At 47.1% G+C, this 18642-nt stretch overlaps 1 long non-coding RNA gene across 2 annotated transcripts; it reads right to left on the bottom strand.

Annotated features, from left to right (window-relative positions):
* Positions 1–1514: 1514 nt before the first annotated feature.
* LOC123085910 (uncharacterized) lies at positions 1515–4779 on the bottom strand. Of its 2 annotated transcripts, XR_006440132.1 has the most exons (4): positions 4302–4779; positions 4093–4199; positions 2234–2987; positions 1515–1837 (listed from the first exon to the last, which is right to left on the bottom strand). It is a non-coding gene; the product is annotated as an uncharacterized lncRNA (long non-coding RNA). The 2 variants fall into 2 exon arrangements; XR_006440131.1 differs by having other exon boundaries at positions 4093–4779.
* Between the last annotated feature and the right edge of the window lie 13863 nt (positions 4780–18642).

Here is an 18642-nt window from a genome sequence, read left to right as displayed (position 1 = left end):
CTATGTCTAGGGATCCTGCCGGTCGTGCATCCACTAGTCAGGTTCCCGACCCTGCCCTAAGGACGGGGGCTGACACGGGAGTGGCACCGAACTATTCTTCCATAGAGGATTCAAACGATATGTCCGTCATGAACTCTGAAGTGGAGAGCGCCATGAATCATCACCGTCAGAGGTGCACTCTCCATGACCCCGGCTTTTCAAAGGAGGCATTCCATGCCTTCAGCTCGGCCTACGCGTACATCCGAGCTGCTCGGGATGGGCTTGCCAGAGCCACGGACCAGCATCTAAAAGATATGCGGGTAAGTGTAGATTTAATAATCATACACCAGTAGCTCCCGAGACTTAAAGCAGGTGATACAACTGATTTAAGGATCATTGTATAATCAGGAAATGATGGAGAAGAATAGCCTGATGTCTGAAGAGCTGGAAAATGTCAGACTCAACTAAGTGCGGCTACCCCCGAATTGGAAAAATCCAAGGAGGCACCACCTGGTAATGTTTCTCCCCAGCAGAAAGAAGTATAATCATATACCAGTTGTATTAATACTGTTGTGTTTCTGCTGACAAAATTAGTAAAGCATTTGAGAGAGAAAGTAAAGGACGCCCCGGTTGATGAACAAGAGGCCAAAACGCAACATGTGGCAGGCGAACGTGTGCTAACGCGGGTCAGGGATGAAAAGAACAAGCTGCAGGATTCCCATACCCAACTGGGCGAAGAACTAAAAGATGTTTGAGCCTAGCTAGCTCACACCGTCAAGGAGAATAGGAGGCTACAAGGCGTCATATTCAGTATGCTTTTCAAACTTGCCTCCCTATAATTCGGCGAGGGCCGAAACTGACAGATTTATGTCTGCAGGTATGCTGACTAGCCGTCCCGAGGAAGAAATGTCCGGTTCTCAAGGCGACCTGCTACAAGAGTTGTCCCAGATACACGAGCGATTTCGGCAGGCAATGCATAGTGTTGCCAAGTGTCGGTGTCAAAACCGGCGGATCTCGGGTAGGGGGTCCCGAACTGTGCGTCTAAGGCGGATGGTAACAGGAGGCAGGGAACATGATGTTTTACCCAGGTTCGGGCCCTCTTGATGGAGGTAAAACCCTATGTCCTACTTGATTTATTCTTGATGATATGAGTATTACAAGAGTTGATCTACCACGAGATCGAAGAGGCTAAACCCTAGAAGCTAGCCTAGGGCACTACACCACAACACGGATGTAACGACATGCAATCTGCCGGAAGAAGTCCCCTAAGAGGGCAGATAAACTGCCAGGATAGCCATTCTCCTGGCAGATAGAACTGCCACGAGAACGGTTGCCAGGAAATAGATCTCCCAACAGATACAGATCTCCCGGCAGTTACACTGCCAAGAAGCCTCGTTTTCCCGGCAGATAGAAGTATATGCCGGTAATGCAATTCCTGGCAGATAGTCTGCCCTTGTTTTTTACTTACCCTGACACTTTTCCTGATCCAGGTAGTGTATATGTTGCTTTCAATTTCTATTCATACAGGAATTTGGTAGCATTTATATTTCTTTTGATTTCTATTCATACAGGAATTCACTCAAGATTCAATGGCAGTTCTCAAACACATAATGACTAACACTTAGTATTTTGACTTTCGTACATGCGTTCAGTAGCATCCAGCTACATTAGTAAACATTATTTACATGTAAGACAATAATATTTTTTGTTCAAACTAAGCTAAACAAATGGTTTGAGCTATGAATACAAGAAACATCATGTAGACTTCAAGTGCTATCATGTAGACGTCAAGTGCTATCATGTAGAAGAAATATCGTGTAGAGAGTAGCACACAAGATCTTCCAACCATGATGCCAACCTGAAAGGAGAAGATGGTAGATCTGCTATAAGTTAAGAAGCTTGGTAAACTATCTATATTATAGAACAAAAAATGGAGATTACTTGTTGTTTCTTTTACATCTTCTTATTAAATAAAGCTAGAACGTTACAATCAATTAATATGCTGAGAACCAATGAAATAAACTAAATAACCATCATAATTTCCATCTTGTACATGAGCTTGTTGTCTATACTTCCATATCTAGTTAAGCAAAGAACAGCAAACACCTAGACATATAGTTTATTCACATGAGATTCAAAGCTATGAAACCAGGCTGCTAAGTAATCATATTATTTGCACAAGGTAGAGGCTCATAAAAGAAGACCTTAATAAAGTAGCAGCATGAACTAGAATGAGCAGAATATCTACACATACCTTTTGACTAGTACAGAATGCGCAAATATCTCAATTCTCCTCCATGCACAAGACTTCGAGTTGTAGTGAACTCGGTTCCTAAAGCTTTGTCTAGAAATAACTAAAATATGCATGAGATAGGATCAGATAATATCAAGGTGTTACTATTCCAAAGCAAGTAGTCATACCATGTTTTAAACCAGATGCGTAGCTAACAGAAAACCTATTTCTGCTAGCAACATTTTCAGCTCAGTGTGTATCTACAACAAGATTCCTGATGTGTACAAAATACTTAACAGTGTAATGCCAGGTCAGCCACTTTTTACACATGAAAAATATACTGGACTCTTTGTAGGAATACAAGATAAGGCATCACATATGCACTTCATAAATGGTTATATGGTAGGAGGCCTGCGACTCCGTTTCAAGTACTAGCCAATAACAAAAGACTCAGCTTCAGAAAACACAGGGCATGCAAAAGCTCAGTTCCAGGACATGTAAAAGCTTCCAATAGTTGTATGCATAAAAATACTAAGCAAATTCAGGGCATGCATACATACACATGCCAAGCAAAATCTCGGCTCATATTTTACTGCAGTTTTATTTGCATGAAGCATATAAGAAACGAAATGCTAAATAAGTTTCAATGTTCATGTATCCAAAAAGCAAAATACTGAATCTAAGACTTAAATACCAAGATTATTACCCCCTTAGCTTGCTTGTGGTTACGTACTGATGTTGCTGCTTTTGCCATGAACTTATAAGTCATTCTCAGCTGCATATAGAAGCAAAGACTTTAAAGCTATTAACCATAATAGTCTTTGGTAAATATATAATCATAACTTCATAAGGGCATAAGCTTATGTGCTTGTATTGAGTAGTCGACACTGCTTGGTGGAGAGGACAAACAAGATGCACACCGATCACAAAACAAACAATCCAAAATATTATTTCAGTGAAAGCATCAAATGAAAATTAGGGAATAGTTTGTAAGAATTACATATAGGAGAAAAGAGCATGGTAGTCAGCTAGCCCCATGACCTGATTCTTTTTTTAAAAATATACTTAGGAGCATATCTCCCAATTTCCATTACTCAAAACATCACATATCTCAAGTTCATCCCCCTCCAGGGGTACCTCAAAACATCAGTAACTAAGCCACACACACCAGCACTACTACCAAACTAGACGCAGAACCTAAACAACGAGCATCCAAACGTTCTAATTATCAGCAACAAAACAATAGTCTTATATTACTTGTGGCCCTGCATGACAAGGTACTGTACTACCAAGGTCATATTACTTGCATGTGACACTGCGAGTAGGTATTTTCTAAAATCTGAACCACAGGCACATCTTAAGATATTTACCATCTCCGTGAACATAGCTTTGGTTGAATTTGTTCTTAAGCGTTAAGCTAAATAAAAACAGTTTTAAGAACAGGGGATCTGGTAATTCAATAAGTCATGATGCCATGCAATTTCCAGTAGGGGCGACAGTACACAACCCAATTGCTCTCATTTTACTCTAGAAAATTAAATTATCAGGCAAATGTTTTTCAATTCAATAATAAAGGTTGCAACACTTGAAGGGATTTCTACTATGATAGACAACTACTGATAATTAAATTCCTGAATCACATGAATGGGAGCAGCGGCAAACTGGCAATAGAAAATTACAGAAGAAAATTCCAGATCAAACCCCATATATCTATTTTCATAAAACTAACACATTCACTAGTTAAAACTATTAAACTCTAGAAGCGTTACTTCACTTTCAGTCTACATGTGCAGAAAAATAGACAGAAAGAAGTTCTCTAGCAATATTTGTAGCATGACCTTGAAACTTAATTTCCGAAAGCTTGCATGTAGTACACCTACCGGGTTTCACTGATTTATTACGTAGTTGGAGCATCCATTTGCTGCAATGGAAGATCACTTCACCATAAGAAAAACTTGGGCTATCGGATGACAAAGCTGGTCGTTATCTTCAGAACATAGTGACATACAAACTCAAACACTTTCTGAAGTTGTTCTAGTTAGTGCTCAGAAGAAAAAAGGAACAAAGTTTGCAAAGATTGAAATCTCACTAGCCAAGTGCTCTCGGTGAGCAAGGAGGTGGCGTTGCACCTGGGGGAGGATGTAGAGGAGGTGGAGCTTCTTGGGAGAGGGGCCGTATAGGAAGGTCCGCTGCTCGGATGAGGGAACCAGGAGGCAGCCCAACTTAGTGCTCGGGTAAGGATGCTCGTGGAGGAGGAGGCCCTGCTCGGGGGAGAAAGCTAAAGGAGGAGGAGGCCTGCTCGAGGGAGGAAACCTGTGGAGGAGGTCGCTGTTGTGGTGGGGATGGAGGGCGGTCGGCGGCATTCCTCGGGAGGATGTGGGCGCTGGGTGCGTGGGGGATGGGGACGAGGCGGTGAAGGGTGCTCGGCGATGACTAGGCGGACGGCGGCGACTGTGTTTGGGGAGGAAGCCGGCGCTGCGGTCGAGTGGTTGGTGGCGACGGTGGCGTGGTTGGGGTTGAGGGTTAGGTTTTGCAAGATTTGGGAAAGAACTGGTGGTGCTCAAGCCGACGACCAAAGGAACCCTTGTGAATATTTCCATCTTGCGCGCCCTTTGTCCAGCACGAGCGCGCTTGGCCCAGTTGTTTTTTTAGAAACGGCCCAACTACTTTGGTTACGCGTAGCATATACTCCCGGCAGACAACAAGCCGCGGTTTAGTTGGGCCGGCAGATAGGATGACCTGCCAAGTGGACATCGTTGCCAGCAGTTTGGGTGCCCTCGTTTGTTAACTTCTCCCGGCAGTTTCTCTGACTGTAAGTACTTCTATCAGCAGTTATTCAATTCCTGGCAGTTCATTTGCCCTTGGTTGGGTATTTCTCCCGGCAGTTAACTTCCCCTAATTAGGTGTTGTGGTGTAGTGGGGTATGATAGTATGTTGTCCTATGGACTAAAACCCTTCGGTTTATATAGACACCGGAGGGGGCTAGGGTTACACAAGGTCAGTTACAAAGGAGGAGATATACATATCCGTATTGCCTAGCTTGCCTTCCATGCCAAGTAGAGTCCTCCTCCGAATCTATCCGGAGACCCCCTAATCCAGGACTCCCTCAGTAGCCCCTAAACCAGGCTTCAATGACGATGAGTCCGGCACGCAGTATTGTCTTCGGCATTGCAAGGCGGGTTCCTCCTCCGAATACACCACGGAAGAATTTGAATACAAGGATAGTGTACGACCCTGCAAAATAAGTTCCACATACCACCGTAGAGAGAATAATATTTCCACAAATCTAATCTCCTGACACATTTTGGCAACATGACATCACGCCATGGCTCGGTGATTATTTGAACCATTTTTCTTTAACTAGCCCCGCACATAACGCGAGGCAGTTTCTTGACACGTTTTGTCAAAGCAGAGATCATGTCCCCCTTATTACGGGATTCTCATCAATACGGTCGTGGGTAACCCAACCACGCCTAGGACTCCTAGATTTTAGGCAAGTCCCATACGACCACGAGGAGGACACTTGATATTCACCCTCTTTATAAAGGGTCAAGGCTTTTACTTTTTTCCTCCCGTGCTCAATCGAATCCTTCCCCCGCCTCGAGTTCTAACACCCAAAGCCTAGGTCAGGTGCTTCGGACCTTCAATCATGTCCGGATCCAGCCTCCAGAGCCGGTGGATACCCTCCTCCGTCACGTAAGAGGATATCAAGAAGTTGAGGGAGGCAAGATACCTGACCGCCGAAGTCTCACATCGGCTGCCCGCCCGAGGGCAGGTCGTCCCTACTCCTAAACCCAATGAAGATGTCGTGTTCATCTCCCACTTCCTCTGAGGACTAGGCCTCACTCTGGATCCCTTCGTAAGGGGTTTGATGTTCTATTACGGGCTTGATTTCCACGATCTAGCCCCAGATTCCTTTCTCCACATCTCGGCATTTATTGTCGTATGTGAGGCCTTCCTCCGCATTACCCCTCACTTCGGCTTGTGGCTCAAGACCTTTGATGTGAAGTCGAAGACGGTTGAAGGGCAGTATGCAGCGTGCGGGGGTGCATTAATGAGCAAGATTGCCGGAGCTCCGTGGCCAAAAGGTTCCTTTCCAGAGGTGTCCGGATTATGGCAATGGGAGTGGTTCTACATCACCGCTCCCAGAAGTGCCAAGTGGGTAGCTTCCCCCGCCTTTCGCTCGGGCCCTCCACCACAACTGATGTCATGGATCAGCAGGGGGCTGGGCTGGGGTCCAGCCAAGGATGTGCCCATACTGCAGAGCCGCATCCGGGATCTCTTCGAGGGAGATTTTAGTTTGGTTATGGTAGTGCAAGTCATGCTGGTTCGTCAAGTCCAGCCTTGCAAACGCCGGCCCCATCGTTTATTGGAATTCAACCCAGAAGGGACGTGCTCTATTCAGAATTTCCTCGGCCTGACGCACGAGGAGATGTACAAGTCATTCTTTGGACCCTAAATAGAGTGTCCGGACACCTCCGAGGACGTGGGCCTGAGCAGCAACCGCACCGCAGCCCAAGTAAGTATTCCTCGAGTAGAACACACTGTCTCTCTTTTATCATGACATCATTCTGAAGGATCGCTCTTTGACCAGGACTAGATAACAAAGGCGAAGATGATCCGGTGTTCGGCCCCCCTTCCCGAAGGCTTGGACAATCCGGTGCTGGAAAAGATGCTCGAGCCAGCACCTTGCCCGGTGCCCTCAAAGGAAGATAAAGGGGGGAATAGAGAGGGCCAAAGCGGGCCTCCATCGCTACCTGTTCCAACCGAGGGAACGAGCGCCTCTGTGAGGGAGGATAACGAAGGGAAAGAATCAGACATCCCCTCGCCCCGGGGAGGAAGAGGACTACCTATGATGATCCGGAAACCAAGGTTTCCAAACGGGAGAAGAGAACTCCACTAGAGGGTCCCGCCTCGGAGGGTGCTCTTGCCGCACAAAGTCTGTGCGGGGATCAGCCATCTAACGAGCTGTAAGTAATCAAAAATTACTTAGTGGTGAAGATGTACTACCTTACTTCTGAGGAAAATAACCGAAGCATCTATCTTGTAGTTCAGATCTGAGCCCTTCTTAGCAGAGCTCGTCTTCGGGGGATCTTCTTTCGGAGATGATGGGGAGCGAAACGCCTCCCCCGGACTCCCTGGCTCAAGAAGCGGGTGGCCTGAAGTGTCATCACAGAGAGTTTCTCCGGATCCGGCAAGGCCAAAAGATAATCCCATGGTCACTCGAAGCCCTCAGTATCTGGCTCTTGAAGAGAGCAATCAAAAGAGTGCGGCACCATCTGGTATGCGGTCGGACGTACTGAAGGGTCTGCTAGAGCGAGCGACTATCTCAAAAGAGCACCGTACATTAATGTGTATGGTGATTGAAATGATTTTGTCCACCGGAAACGGGTTGCATGAATCCTTTATGAGTCTACTAACGGGCTTTGAGGTACGTGAAATGGTATACATTTGTGATGGTATTGCACATTTTTAGGTGTGCCCTTGTAGATAGTAGCCCCTGAGACTCTGGTTGTCATCAAGAATGGCGGAGAGTAGAGGATCGTAATCCCAGGTAATAACCAGTCCGCCTTTATGTGCAGGTGGCTGGAGCTCCGGTGGCTAGCCGGACTTATGGGGTTGCCAAACTAAAGCGGCAACTTGATGCGGCGGATGCCGACATCGAGCTTGTTAACAAGCGGCTTGACGAGGTACAGGGTAGGTGATATTTATAGTGAATGTCACATAGTAAGAGCAGCGTGATGCCAGTATCTTTAATATGTTGTGACTGCAGATGGAGCTGCCACCGTGGAGGCCCTGCGGGCGGAGCATGCCCGAGCCAAGGAGCAAGCAAGAAGTAGTAATCTGGCCGCCTTGAAGGCGGCCGAAGAGTTGAGATCCGAGAAGGCCGCGCATAGCGAGAGCAAAGAGAAAATGGCCAAAATGGCTGTGAAGTTAAAAGACACTGCCGACCACTGCCAGTTTTTTGAAGAAGAAAGCCGGGCGAAGGCTACGGACCTCGAAAAGGCCACAATGGAGAACAAAGACACCCGCTCTGCAATGAGAGCAAAGGAGGAGGAACTGCGTGAAGCCGGGGATATTGTGGCTGGGAAGCCCTTTATGCTGTGGAGGAAGTTCGGCGATCCGCGGTATGCTCCTCTGGATCGGCTCTGGAGTTCGGCCGACGCATATCTAGACTTAGCGGCGAGCGCTGTCAATGCGGCCGAATACTTCCGAGATCAAACAGATCGTGAAGTGGACAAGTTGTTCTGGTCGCAGTTCAACGTTCCAGAGTGTCCGCTTCCATTGACTGATCAACTTGCCAAATGGGTCGAACTCAATAGATTGTCTAGACTCGCCATGAGGTCTGTCGTGGATCATCTGTGGCAGGAAAGGCCGAAGCCGAACAGCTATTTTAGCTTGCTGCAGCAGTTCCTTGGTGCGGTGCCATACGTCAATGCGATAAAGAGGTCGGCGTGCATAGAAGGCTCACGGATGGCCCTTGCCCATGTCAAAACATATTGGAGCGGAGATGGATGCCACCACCTTCGCGGCGCAGGGTTCGGCCATAGGCCGAGTGGCTACCGAGCACTATTTTGAAGAAGTTCTTGAGGGCGCTCGTACGATAGAGGCCCAGTGCTCGAAGAATGTTATGTTTGAGTGACATGTATTCCCATTGTAAAAACAACGTTATATTGAATTTATCAAGGCTGTATTTATACTTTTGCCCGAAAGTATTGTGATGCCTCCTGTGCGGCCGTTTATGTATACATGTATATAACCTGAAAGATTGCAGTCGTCGGCTTCAGCCCCCACGCATACAATGTGGGGGTGTTCGCAGAAGACGCGTATTCACACTTAATCCAACGTCTTGGTCCTAATAAGGAGGTGATAGCGTAGCGAACTAGGCAACCGGACTATAATTCTTTAACACTTTCACTTAGCCATAGGAGTTTGACAGTGGGGCTACTATATAGCCCCTGGTGGCTCCGCACTCGTCCGGATTCGGGGTGCGTACATGCCTGGCCGGGAAACGGCCCTTCGTTAATGCGGAGGAATCTCGAGGATTCCAATAGGTCATTGAGTGGTTGACTAGTCTCACGCTATATCATGACAGTCAGTTTTCGGCTTTCTCTACTATGGTGCTCGTCCGGATGAACCAGGGCACAATCGCAGTAGTTCTCCTGGTGCCGCCTTAACCGATAGAGCGGAACGTAAGGCAGCAAAACACAGGAGCCGGGCAAACCCAACATTTTACCAAAGACATGATTCGGAGCTGATGCATATAAGGCCAAACTCGCGACACAGAACACTCCCAAAGGTATTCGATCTTTATGGTGTAAACCGGGTCTAAACATTACCCTTTGTAATAAGCCCCTGTTGTCCACGTACGTGCATTATTCTGGCGTGGCCACATGCCAAGACATCATCATCCTTCTCGGTTGTACTGAGAATCCGAGGGATGTAAATCAACAAGAGACAGTAAAAAGGTTTAGGCAGGGTCTTAATCTACAAAGAATCCTTGGAATGGGCCCCTGCTGCACGTCTGCGCATGTGTCTCCGTTGTGTCGTATCCTGGACGGGTGTAGCACGATGGTCATCTGAAAAAGAGAGGAACTTAATTTAAAAGTTGCCGTGCAAAAGTTAAGTTATACTAAATAAACAATATATAGTTGAAAATGAGTAAAGGTGAGCTTTATTGCCACTTTTGCGCATGCGTTGAGCCCCTTGTATTGTAATAGGGGTATAGCCATCAAACCTGTATTAATTGCATATAGCTGAGCCGGACTCGTCTAGCTGTGTCCATGGTCTTAATGACCTGTCAAATGCTTGAATTGGTGAGGCCGTTTAGTGTGCGGCGGCCAAGGCGGCCGCACCGTCTTCGACGCGCAAAGAGCGCTCAATATTTCCATTTACTGTAATGATGCCGCGTGGACCGGGCATCTTGAGCTTGAGGGAAGCGTAATGCGGTATTGCGTTAAAGCGAGCGAAAGCTTCGCGTCCGAGTAGTGCTTGATAGCCACTTTGGAACGGAGCGATGTGGAAAGTTAAATTTTCGCTGCGGAAGTTATCGGGGAAGCCAAATATAACCTCTAGTAGCAGGGAGCCCCTGCAGTGAGCCTCCGGGCCCGGCGTTACTCCTTGAAAGGTAGCATTGCTGCGGCAAATTTTTGTTGGGTCTATCCCCATTTTGCGGACTGTGTCGTGATATATCAGATTTAAACTGCTGCCGCCGTCCATCAGGACTCGGGTGAAGTGGTATCCATCAATTATTGGATCTAATATGAAGGCAGCCCATCCTGCACACCGGATACTTGCCGAGTAATCCTGATGGTCGAAGGTGATCGATTGGGACGACCAGTGGCGGAGCTCCGCGGTGATAGGCCCTGGGGCATGTTCCTCTAAAGGTGCCGCTTTGTCTCTCCCTTTTATCACGTGTAACACGTTGACTATTTTGACTTCTGGTGGGCATTTCTTCTGTTCCCCTGTGCTTTGCTTGCGAGGCTCGTCCTCGTCTTCACTTGGTGTATCCTGCCCCTTATTTTCGGCGTTGAGCTTGCCGGATTGTTTGAAGACCCAACATTCTCTACGGGTATGATTTGCAGGTTTATCAGGGGTGCTATGGATCTGACATATTTGGTCCAAAATTTTGTTTAGGCTGGACAATTCATCTTTGTTGCCTTTGGAGGGCGGCTTCTACTGCCCTGGCCGAGAGCTTCTAAATCCGGCGTTTACTGCCATGCTCTTCGGGCCGTCTTCTTTATTCCGGCGCTTATTCTTGCTGCGTCGTGATTTCCCGTTTCCATCCCTGACTTCGGATGTACTTGGGTCGCTGGTGCTGCATTGGGCTAACCAGCTGTCCTCGCCCGCGCAAAAACGGGTCATGAGGCTTGTTAATGCTGCCATTGTTCTCGGCTTTTCTTGACCGAGGTGTCTGGCAAGCCATTCTTCTCGAACGCTATGCTTGAAGGCTGCTAAGGCATCGATGTCCGGACAGTCAACTATTTGGTTCTTTTTAGTGAGGAACCTGTTCCAAAGTTTTCGGGCTGACTCACCATCTATTGAGTTATATGACTTAAATCGTCTACATCCGGTGGTCGAACATATGTCCTATGAAAATTTGCCCGAAAGGCGTCTTCGAGCTCTTCCCAGCTTCCGATGGAGTTTTCGGGGAGGCTTTTAAGCCAATGCCGAGCTGGCCCTTTGAGCTTGAGGGGTAAGTACTTGATGGCATGGAGATCATCTCCTCGAGCCATATGGATATGGAGGATGTAGTCCTCAATCCAGACCCCGGGGTCTGTTGTTCCGTTGTACGCCTCTATGTTTACGGGTTTGAATCCCTCTGGAAATTCATGATCCAGCACCTCGTCGGTGAAACATAGAGGGTGTGCGGCACCCCTGTATTTGGGTGGACCATGGTATTCGGATGTTTGTTGTGTTGCATTGTATGTTGGAGCGCGCCTGCGTGGCCCATAGATGGATCTGGTTGCGTCGTCCTTTTGATGTGAGCCCTTACGCTGATCGCGTACTGGTTTATGTGCGGCGTCGATTGCCGCTTTATGTTGGCTATGAGGTCGTCTATCCGATCGGATGGCCGTTTTATATTTTAATTGTGGAGGATCTAAGGCCTCCTCTTCAAATTCAAGTAGCAACTTTCGCTTTGGATAGCTCTTGGTGTGGTGATTACTACCGTATTTCCCTGCAGTGTTGAGTACTTCACCCCATTTGATTTTGAGTGTGTCTTGTGCAACCTTGTGCCTTTGCTTCTATTTTTTCAGACTCCTCACCGTGGCAACAAGCCTTTGGTGGGCATTATGTTGCTCCTGGCGCCTATCCGGTGTGATGTCGCCCGGACTGTTATCTTCGACGGGGTTGGGTTGTTCGGATTGATTTTCTGTGTTGCCGTGGTCGGGCAATGGTTCACCCTGCTCTAACGCTGGCTCTATGTGATCATTATTTCTGCCGAGGCAGGATTTGGAGCGGCGTTTACGCCGCCGCTTTGACTGCTGCTCGAGGGAACCACCCTTTGTTGCATCCTTCCGTTCCTCGTCGTTATTTTCTTTGGGTGTGTCCACCATGTATACGTCATGTGATGAAGTGGGCATCCAGTGCCCTGTGGGCAGTGGTTCCTGTTCGCCTCCCGCATCGTCGTCCATACCGTCGATGTCTTCAGAGTCAAAGTCGAGCATGTCGGTTAAGTCATTGACAGTGGCTACTAAGTGGGTGGTGGGTGGGCGGCGAATTTCTTTGTTATCCGCATCAAAATCCTGCCAGACATAGTTCGGCCAGGACTCTCCTAACAAGGAGAGAGACCTTAATGAGTTCAGTATGTCGCCAAAGGGCGAGTGCTGAAAAATATCCGTGGAGGAAAACTCCATGATCAGCGCCCAATCGGATTCGATGGGCGTAGGCGGTTCGGAGCCCGTGGCCGGAGAAGGATATGGTAGTTTGGCAACGTTGCTCTCGTGAATGGTAAGGTCGATATTCGGCTCGATCGCCGCTAAGGATACGGCCTCCGTGACGGGGTCTATCCACCCGTCCATGGATGGTGCAACTGGCTCCAAATTGAGGCTCGGAGCGGCTACCGGTGCGATATCCTGAATACGGTCCGATGGTAGAGCTAAATCGTACTCATCGTGACCGCGTGGCGCACAAGGCAGGGGCTCGAATCCATCGAAGATCAAGTCTCCACGGATATCGGCCGTGTAATTTAAGCTTCCAAACCTGACCTGGTGGCCAGGGGCGTAACTTTTGATCTGCTCCAGATGGCCAAGCGAGTTGGCCCGCAGTGCGAAGCCGCCGAACACAAAGATCTGTCCGGGGAGAAAACTCTCACCCTGGGCTGCATCGCTATCGATGATCGTAGGAGCCATCAAGCCTAACGGCGATGACACAGAGGAACTCTCAATGAAAGCACCAATGTCAGTGTCAAAACCGACGGATCTCGGGTAGGGGGTCCCGAACTGTGCGTCTAAGGCAGATGGTAACATGAGGCAGGGAACACGATGTTTTACCCAGGTTCGGGCCCTCTTGATGGAGGTAAAACCCTACGTTCTGCTTGATTTATTCTTGATGATATGAGTATTACAAGAGTTGATCTACCACGAGATCGGAGAGGCTAAACCCTAGAAGCTAGCCTAGGGTATGATAGTATGTTGTCCTACAGACTAAAACCCTCCGGTTTATATAGACACCGGAGGGGGCTAGGGTTACACAAGGTCGGTTACAAAGGAGGAGATATACATATCCGTATTGCCTAGCTTGCCTTCCACGCCAAGTAGAGTCCTATCTGGACACGAGACGAAGTCTTCAATCTTGTATCTTCATAGTCCAACAGTCCGGCCAAAGGATATTGTCCGGCTGTCCGGAGACCCCCTAATCCAGGACTCCCTCACCAAGGCTTTATGACCATCCGCCTCTCCTCCAGGAGGTATGGCGGAGCTCGTGGAGCTGTGTAAAGGGGCACGGTGGCGTATTGATTATGGAAGATATCAGCCTGCCGGGAAGGTGCGCGAGAGGCATGGGCCATGGTAAAAACACGGTATACCAAGCTTAATCCAAATCATATGGCCCGGGTCGGACCGCTAGGGTCAGATGGGAAAGAAATGCTCGTTAATTTGGTATATGACCAAGTAGAAGTAGCTGCCAAATATTCCCAAGAGGATTGTAAGCTAGACAGCCTGTTAGACGGTATAGAGGAGGAAGTTTTTGAGTCCAAGTGACTATGTAGTTTCCTTGATATATTTGTTCCTAGACGGATTGTAAAATGATTGTCGTGGCCGACCTTTTTGCTTCGACCTCTGGACCCGAAGGTGCGGAGTGTTTCCGAATACTCGAGCGGTAAAATAGACCAGGGTATGCGTGGAAACCAGATGTAGGGGTCATAGTTGCTTGAACAGACAAGTTGTATCCAGCTAGCTATGTTATATTACATTGTGATTGTAAGAAACAACTTCCAGAGAGAATAGTTCCATTAAGGGTACCTTTCCCTGGGTGTGCATGCGTTAATATGCTTGTCCGAACTATGATTGAAAACATCGCAGTATAGGTAACATCCGGGGGTTCATAGTGGAGGAAATGTGAAACATCTTTAGTCCGCCGACCGAATATTCCCTTAAGAACGCTAGCTTTCGGCCTCACCCAATCTGAGGTACATATCCGGATGACCCGGCAGTAACGAGAATGTAGGGCATAAGCGCAGGAGCCAGGCAACCCAGCTTGGCCAAAACTTAAGTCATATCGATGCATATAATGGCGAAGAAAAGGCACATATGAGGAAAAAATGCATATGTAATGAGCTTGATGTTCGAAAAATAACAATAATAAGCTTTTGTGCAAGAATCCCCCAGGTATAATGGACGTACACATTTGAGAATGTGTACGTCATAGGTGTATGGTTTAGCCGCATGAAAGCTTTAAGGCTAATAAAAAAGGGCAAAAGGAGACGATAAAAAATAATGTAAACAATAGGGAGAAGGAAACACACGAAGGGTTCGACGCTAGGCATATAATCTTCGGAGTTTGGCCGCATTCCAGGGGTTCGGTTCAAGGCGGTTGTCTGATGCATCACGCAGGTAGTACGCTCCTCCAGTGAGAACTTCGTCAATGATGAAGGGACTCTCCCACTTGGGCTTGAGTTTGTCCTTTTTCTTCTTCGGCAAGCGTACAACGAATTTGCCAACATTGTAAGTCTTGGCCCGTACTTCTCTGCTTTGATATCTGCGGGCCTGTTATTGATAAAATGCGGAACGGGCTTTTGCAACGTCGCGCTTCTCCTCCAGGGCATCTAAGCTGTCCTGCCGATCAAGCTCGGTCTCTCTCTCTCTCTCTTCGTACATGCACACTCGAGGTGAGTCATGAATAATGTCGCAGGGTAACACAACCTCTGCGCCGTACAGCATGAAAAAAGGTGTATATCCGATAGTGCGATTGGGCATGGTCCGTAGCCCCCAGAGTACGGAGTCGAGCTCCTCAACCCAGTGCTTATCTAATTCTTTCAAAGACCGCACTAGTCTGGGTTTGATGCCGCTCATAATAAGACTATTGGCTCGTTCGACTTCACCGTTTGTTTCTGGATGATAGACGGAGGCATAATCGAGCTTAATGCTTAGATTAGCACACCAGGCTTTCACCTCATCGACTATAAAATTGGAGCCATTGTCGGTGATGATGCTATGTGGGACACCGTAACGGTGAACAACACCGGATATAAAGTCTATCACTGGTCCGGCTTCGGCCGTTTTGACTAGTTTGCCCTCTATCCACTTAGTGAACTTATGTACCATGACTGGCAGAATTTTTTTCTTATGGCTGCCTCCTTTAAGGGGTCCAACCATGTCAAGCCCCCAGTCTGCGAAAGGCCAAGTGATGGGGATTGTTTGTAGGGCGGTGGGTGGCATATGGCTTTTGTTAGCGAAAAGCTGGCATCCGACGCAATGTTGAACAAGGTCTTGTGCATCTGCTCGGGTCGTGGGCCAGTAGAAACCTGTACGGAATGCCTTGCTTACAAGGGCCCGAGATGTGGCGTGGTGACCACCGAGACCGGCATGAATTTCAGCCAAGAGCTGCCGCCCCTCTTCCTCGGAGATACATCTTTGAAGTACTCCGGTAGCGCTTTTCCTGTAGAGTTCTCCTTTGTGGACCCTATATGCTTTCGAACGCTGAACAATGCAGCGAGCCTCATTCTGATCCTCAAGGAGCTCTTGCCTATTGAGGTAGGCCAAGAAGGGTTCGGTCCATGGGGAAATGACTGCCATGATAAGATGGGCCGACGATGTTATTTCGGTGGCTGAGCCTCCGATGATATCGGTATGTTCGGAATCTAGGGTTATGGTCGGATCCGGACTGATGTTGCCACTATCCCCTTGCCACACCACGGATGGCTTGAAAAGCCTTTCCAAAAATAGGTTAGGTGGGACGGGGTCGCGCTTGGCGCCGATGCGAGCAAGGACATCCGCCGCTTGATTACCTTCTCGAGCCACATGGTGAAACTCGAGCCCCTCGAACGAGCCGACATTTTGAGAACGGCGTTATGGTAAGCCGCCATCTTCGGATACTTGGCATCGAAACCTCCATTTATTTGAGATATTGCGAGGTTCGAGTCCCCGCGCACTTCCAGGCGTTGTATGCCCATGGAGACAGCCATCCAAAGATCATGCAATAAGGCCTCTTATTCGGCTGCATTCTTGGAGTCTGTGTATAATATTTGGAGTACGTACTAAACTATATCTCCAGTGGGGGATGTGAAAGTGCGTTACATTGACCAGAGGGGGGTGAATAGGTGATTTTTATGTATTCTTCACTGAGGAATTTGCGGGTGAGGAAATTCCTGAGTGAAGAACTACTTGAAGCGGAATAAGTACTCAGAAGTAAACATAGCAGTGCATGAGCATGGTCTCCATGATGAAATGAAAACAAGTACAGAGTACAGAAACCATAAACACAGGAGTTAACACAGGATAAGACAAACAGACTGAAGAAATTGAACTGAGGAAATAGAGGAAGTCTTCAGTCAAAGTTTTCAAACAGATATGAACAAGCACTCAACACATAAAATAGGAAATGGAAGGGTTGAGGAAATGGAACCAGGTAAATTGGTGAAGACAATGATTTGGTAGACCAGTTCCAACTGTTGTGACAGTTGTATGTCTGGTTAGGGCGGCTAGGTATTTAAACTTGAGGACACACAGTCCCAGACACCCAGTTCTGAACACGTAGTTCAGAACACTCAGTCCTCACAGTATTCCCCTTGAGCTAAGGTCACATAGACCTCGCCCAATCACTCATGGTAAGTCTTCAGGTGACTTCCAAACCTTCACAGACTTGGTCACTCGGCAATCCACAATTTCCTCTTGGATGCTCTCGACCATGACGCCTAACCATCTGGAAGATGCACAGTCCTCAAAGGTAACATGCGTCATATCCACGTAGGATCAATCTCTTCAGTGATGCTCAATCACTTTGGGTTTGTAGGTATTTGGGTTTGGGTTTTACTCACTTGATGATTTTCACTCAAAGTCCTCGGAGGATGGGATGCTCTCAAATGACAAGTGTCAGTTTCTCTCAGAGTAGCCAACCAGCCAGTGGTTGTACGGGGCGGCTATTTATAGCTAGGGAGCAGCCCGACATGATAAGACATAAATGCCCTTCAATGATATGACCGTTAAGTGGGTAGATATTTTGGGACTACTGGCGCATAGCCCAACAACGGTCGGAATTTTGAGTATCAAATTCCTCAGGGATATCATGTTCCTCGCTGTGTAGGCAATCCGCACTGGCAAATTCCTAACTCCTCAGTCAGAACAAATTCCTCAGAGACCAGAAGAACTTCGTCTCTGTCACTAAATAAATTTGACTGAACTATATGAGATTTCCAATGGCTTCACTCGAAAGGATTGGTAGGTAGGATTTGAGTTTAGCATCACATGGAAAATTTTCCTTAGTATTTCCTCGACCCCCTTTAACAGTACGGTGTTTCCTATGACTCAAGAAAGAGAAAATGAAACTGCGAAAACAAAAGTCTTCATGCTTCATGCTCCTCGAATGAATACCAAGTCATCAAGATTGCACCAATTTCTTCACTTTCAAGGTGTTCAGAAAGTCTTCAGAGAGCCAAAGTCTTCAGTTGAAGAACTTCATTTTTAGGGGTCGACTTTCTCTGTAAATATCAAACTCCTCACAGACTTATAGACCTGTGTACACTCATAAACATATTAGTCCCTTAACCTATAAGTCTTCAATACACCAAAATCACAAAGGGGCACTAGATGCACTTACAATCTCCCCCTTTTTTGCGATTGATGACAAAAGAGGTTAAGTTTTCAATAGGGATAAACATATGAAGTGTAAATACTGGAATTGAGGAATTTTATTGCAAGATATAGAAGAACTCCCCCTGAAGATGTGCATAGTGAGGAATTTGCTTTTGAAGCAAAGCACACTTGACATATAATATGAAGAATTTGAAATGCATGATGAAATATGGTGACTGGTGTAATCCAGCATGCGTGCATTAACATTAATAAGGAATAAGCATGTAGGAAATCACAGCAAAAGTATCAGGCCACCATAGAGTTTAAGATTACAACTTGATCCAGCAAAGTCTTCAAAAGAACGAGAGTTTTAACTTAGAAAAAAAAACGCCCATAAAAGTAGACCCGCTTGAAGACTAACTCAAATTTCTCCCCCTTTGTCATCGAATGACCAAAAGGGTTGAAAATGAGGACTAACGCCCCTGAAGAATATCAAGTTATGGAGGAGCGCCAGCATTGTTGGGGTCGTTTGTTATTGTAGGGCCTACCGCAGTGTCGTTGTAGGATCAAAAGTATGTCTAGAGGGGGGGTGATTAGACTACTTGACCAAATAAAAACTTGACCTTTTCCCAATTTTAGTTCTTGGCAGATTTTAGCTATTTTAGGACAAGTCAAGCAATCATCACACAATTCAAGCAA

This window comes from Triticum aestivum, chromosome 4A (assembly GCF_018294505.1).
Source record: "Triticum aestivum cultivar Chinese Spring chromosome 4A, IWGSC CS RefSeq v2.1, whole genome shotgun sequence".
Taxonomy (NCBI): domain Eukaryota; kingdom Viridiplantae; phylum Streptophyta; class Magnoliopsida; order Poales; family Poaceae; genus Triticum; species Triticum aestivum.
The sequence above is the reverse complement of the archived record's forward strand: the minus strand, read 5'-3'. Positions and strand labels throughout refer to the sequence as shown.